Below are 5,345 nucleotides of genomic sequence, written 5' to 3' on the forward strand. Positions count from 1 at the left end.
AATTGCTGATTCGAACAACCAATGATTTATAAAGGAAAATCATGGAAATTATCAGGAGTGCCCAAACTTTTGCATACCACTGTATGAGATTCACAGTAAAATGTGCTGACTGACTCTGACTGAAATCTGCCTGGTTTTTATATATATATATAATTTTTTTTTTAATGCTTAATTTACTCAAGCACAAAATATATTTGGTTTTTCCTCCTAGCAAAAAAGATGCAAATGCAGTGGCCAAAGCTTTACTGCGAGAAATCATCCCAAGGTGGGGAATTCCAGGCAGGCTCAGCAGGGATAATGGAGCGGCTTTTATCAGCACAGCTTTGAAACAGGTAAGCAGCTACCTTGAACTAGACATAAGGCACCACTTAACATCCAGGTAGCACCAGGGCAGTGGAACAAGAGAATGCTTCAATAAAAGCAAACTAAGCAAACGTGTAGAAACACAAGTTAGCTGGCTAAAAGCCTTACCTCTAGTGCTAATGCAGATGGGAACTAAGGTAACAGTGAAACATGGCCTCAGTCCTATTGAAATCCTGTCTGGATACCCACCAATTATGGGGATAGGCCTCCCAGTACACCAACCGCAGAACACCATAAGGATGACGTGTTATGCTACTGTTAATCTCTCATCTGCTCTGTCCTTGCTCTATAAACAGGTCAAAGCAGCCTTTCCACAACCAGTCCAAACAAACCTACTGATCAGAGATTTCCAGAGAACCAGCAGGAAGCAGAAACGGTCCTCTCTTGTAAGTGCTGATATGCTATATTCCCAGGTTATTCCTAGTCCACATTATTGTTATTACACTTGAAGAAAAAATTCACAAAATGTAGCAGAATTATTGCCAATTGTTTTATTGAACAAAGAGTTCAACAAAGCACAAAAAGAAAGAGGGGGAAAAAAGCAAAGCTACCCCGGGAGTTACAGGTGATAGTAGCAGGCACAGACGAAAGCTTTTGGGGGCTTCTGTGAGCCACCTTTTATCAGCTAAGAGGTGGTCTAAACACACCTCCCTTCATTATATTATGTGTTCCGATTTTTGGCTATAATTGTATTTCATTTTAACTTTAAGCATCATCTCTTTTCCAATTTTGTCCAATTGCTTTTGTAAAAACCAATTACATACTTTGAATATGCTTATTCACACTTTATTTATGACTATATAAGCTTTATTTCTCTTTATTAAATTTGATGCTAGGGTTTACATAATCTCTTGGCCTTTTGCCTGACCTGTTGGGACCTTTTCCAGCTCTCTTGGCTGCCTTCCTGTCACATGCAGGCTCCCTGGTGACTATACATCATCTCTTTGACCGTTCTACAGCCCCCAGCTGCCAAATCCCAGACAAAGAGTTATACCCAGTGTGAAAATACCTTTACTTGGGTAAAAATTTGGCAATACTGTGGAAAAAAAAAAATGACCAAGCCCTTGATTTATGTCCTGCAGTTACTCTGACTGCCCACTAGTCTGAATTACTCACTCACAGCACACAACCCAATAAGAGTACAGTAGAGCATACTATAACACACTCTTGATAGGATCAATTTAAATGTAGGCATAAAGAAATATGCAGAATACATATAAAACAAACAAACAATAGTCTGTTAGTTCAGTCATCAGTCACAGTCTAAGTCAACAGTTTTCAGTCAGAATAAGTCAGGAAATATAATCAAAACTAACTAAATCAGTAGTATTTCAAAACAGTATTACTTTTTATAATAATCCAGTTTATGTTTATGATCATTATTAGTGACAAACAGTCTTGTGAAAACCATCAAAATAGTATATAAAAACACGTAAAATTGACTATGAAAAACACAAAAAATTAGTGTAAAATGAGTATAAAAACATACATAAAAATATCCCACAAGGTTAAGGTCAAAGGTTGATTCCTGAACCCCAGAAATAACTGAAAGGTTTAAAAAGATTTCCACTTTGACGCTGAGGAAGATAACAAAGATGTGAGACACACTCTTTCCTTTCAACCTACAGAAGACTGTTGGTGCTGTATTGATCCCTTAGCAAAGGTTTCTTTCAATAAATGTCAGAAAATCAGTTTAGTTTCAATGCTCAGTTTATTTTTTCCACAACAGAGATCATTTGGAAGTGGGTTGCATATATGAGAGTCTGACAGGGAGAATGACAGAAGAGTGGTGAAATTTACAGTACACAGAGTGGAGGCTGATTGCCTTGAAGAAGGCAGGCAAGATGCTGACTGGATCAGAGTCATGATGCCAGTATTGGGTTGGACAGCGTGGGAAAGTGTAAGCGATGTAAAGCAGTGGCGTGTGGTGACTTTTACAGAGAGGCAAGCAGAGGTGGTTTAAAAAGCTTAAGCAATGTGTGACATGTTAACTATCAATATCTACAGGGGGAATTAAAAATAGTAATGAAAAATGAAGGTGGTTAAAACCATTACATTCAGTCAACTGAGTGAGTTCTCATAGATGCTAATCTGAACGTGCTGGCTGAGCCTGCACCTGGTCAGCTTGCCTGTTTTATTAGACTGGACATGGTCAGAGCAGCTGTCGTCTCTCCATTGTCAAGCCTTTTATTGCTAATAGACAAAAGGAGTTATTAACAACTGCTTAAAAGTCAGATCTGTGCCAGGAAACCAATCGTTTTAAATGAACTCTCTGCTGAGAGGAGCAGTCATGCCAGAAGCTTGTTGATGGCTACCAAAAGTGTGTGGTCAAATTGCAACTTACTAAAGGAACATTTAACTAAATATAAGTTGTGGTGTGTGTGTGTGTGTGTGTGTGTGTGTGTGTGTGTGTGTGTGTGTGTGTGTGTGTGTGTACACTAATCAAGCATAACATAATGACCACTGACTGGTGAACACTGATTAATGGCACCTATTAGTGGGTGGGACATATTAGGGAGCAAGTGAACATTTTGCCTTCAAAACTGTCAAAAGCAGGAAACATGGACAAGCATAAAGATTTGAGTGAGTTTGACATGGGATGAATTGTGATGGTTCAGTGACTGGGTCAGAGCATTTCCAGAGCAGACCACAGTCATTGAGCTCACAATTCAAAAATAAAATCATTTAAAAGTCCCTCTTTATTCCTTTATGGGGACTACAAACAGCTGGTTAACTGGAAAACAAATGTTCTGGTTCTAGATTTCATATAATCTCATGGAATAAATGAACATTATATATAAAAATAACATTTTCAAAGCAAATGTAGAAATTTCTTAAAATTATTTCAAAGTATATACTCTCACTGCATTGTGTTATTTAGTGATGCTGGTGTTTTGATATCCACTGAACCGCACTGAGCTCAGACTAAATGTGACCACAGCCAATGTTCTCCAGAACATAAGGCCCTGGGCTTTGTCTTTATCTGCTCCCTAATAAGATTTTTTTTTTTTCTTCAAATAATGTTGCAATACACACAATAACAACCCTCCCACAACTTACATTTTCATTTTCTACTGTTTTTAGCTACAACAAAAACTGTGAAAGCCTGGAAAGTTTTTTTTTTAAAGTTGAAATGGACTAAAAATAAGATTCAGAGTAGTATAATGTTCATAGCTAAAATGGTAAATAAATTGCAGGTCCTGGCCAATAAATTTAGGAAACTATGTTGCATAATGCTGTATTTTTTTCCACAGACCCATAAGTGATCCGTTTCTACTTCAGTGCAGTCCTCTTCACCCCACTGTGGGTTTCCACCACCATTGTCAGGTTGCTTTAACCTCCAGTTCCTGGGAGGTCAGTGAACAAGAGTTATCTCTGACAAAGATGGAAACATACAGTATATATGATGACAAACTGCTCAGGTTCTTTGTAACTCCTTTCAGCCTTACTGCACTCATCAGCTTCATTTTCTAAGCAATCAAATGTTTTGTCAAGAGATCACAATAACCTCGTCCAGATGGAAACTAATGGTGGTTTTGCTGAGCAGTTCTGACCCTGTGTCACTAAAAACAAGTCAGCAGCATCTTAAAGCTTTTGCTGTCCTAGTTTGGTGAGACCCACCGACACCTCAGCCCACCAATGAGCTTACTTCTGCACGCATCTATCCTCATGAGAAATACCTGCTGGAAATTCAGTAAAAGTGAAAATTAAATCAAAGGGTACGTTACAAAAGTACCTCCTATCCCCTTTTCCTGGACCTTAATGAAAATGTCATAGAAGTTGCTCTAGGAATGTTTCTTTATTTGGAATGAGGGTAGGAGATGTTATCACAACAAGTGAATAATTTGCACATTGGGCTAAAACTCCTCACATGGTCCTCACACTTAAGCATTTTGATCTGACCCCCACTTATTTCTGCTCCTCGGGAATACTGGAACTTTGATGAAATGGAGAAGGAATTAACTAAACTGAGCTGTCTCTTTCTCAGCATAAGACAAATTACTTCTCTCTATTAAGTCTGTAACAAATCATACTGAAATGTGTGTGTCAAACTGCGACTATTAATGGGACTGTGTTAGATTAATGTCTGAATGTTGCAATCTGCTCAAAAACAGGATTATTTTGGTTAGCAAACCTACATCATTCTCTCCTTCACAGGTCTGCTCGTTTTTGATTTGAGCTGCTCTTGGCACAAAGTTGGTTATTACTGAAGTGAACTGGGTGGGTCTGGGTGGGTATATAAATGAGTGCATTGCATCACAATAAATTGGCCTGCTTAGTAAATCTGTCCCATAGTCTATAAAACTAAATACATCTTGTCTCATTCTGGGATGCTGGATAGTGACACAGTGTAACTTCTTCCTCCTCGTTTAGGATTCAGTGATTACGTAAAATTCTCTTCATCACTTTTCCCAACTGATCCAACATAAACATTAATATATGCAAATCCTGAAGGCTGGCCATACAACAAACTTTGCTGATCCAAACTGATTTATACAGAACCTTGAATGCACATTGATTAATATAGCTCATAATCTCGATTTAGAGAGCTTATATAAATCTACGTTCTCTTTAAACGTCGTCACGAAAAGAAACAGATTTTATTACAGCAGTGTGATGTTCAGAGTTCGTCTGTGTGTTGAAAATTCAAGGCATTTTAGCAGGTTATAGCACAAAATGGAAAATGATCTTATAATTAACATTTACATGATGCATGTCACACTGACTGATTGTTTTCATGAGTGGTTAATGGTCCATCATTATGAATCTCTGACATCCTTTTGATAAAGGACGGTCTGGCTGCATCTTATGTTAAAGAACCAATGAAGTTCCTTTTCTAAGCACCTGGAGTTCCAACAGCACTTAATATGGTTGCAGTGCAGATACTTGTGGGTCACTTCACTCAGTTAGGAGCCTTCCTAAGAACAGGGACCAGTGGGATGTACCCAAATCAAGACTTACATCAGAGTCAGTGAGGTTCC

The sequence above is a fragment of the Archocentrus centrarchus genome, chromosome 21 (assembly GCF_007364275.1).
Source record: "Archocentrus centrarchus isolate MPI-CPG fArcCen1 chromosome 21, fArcCen1, whole genome shotgun sequence".
Classification (NCBI taxonomy): Eukaryota; Metazoa; Chordata; class Actinopteri; order Cichliformes; family Cichlidae; genus Archocentrus; species Archocentrus centrarchus.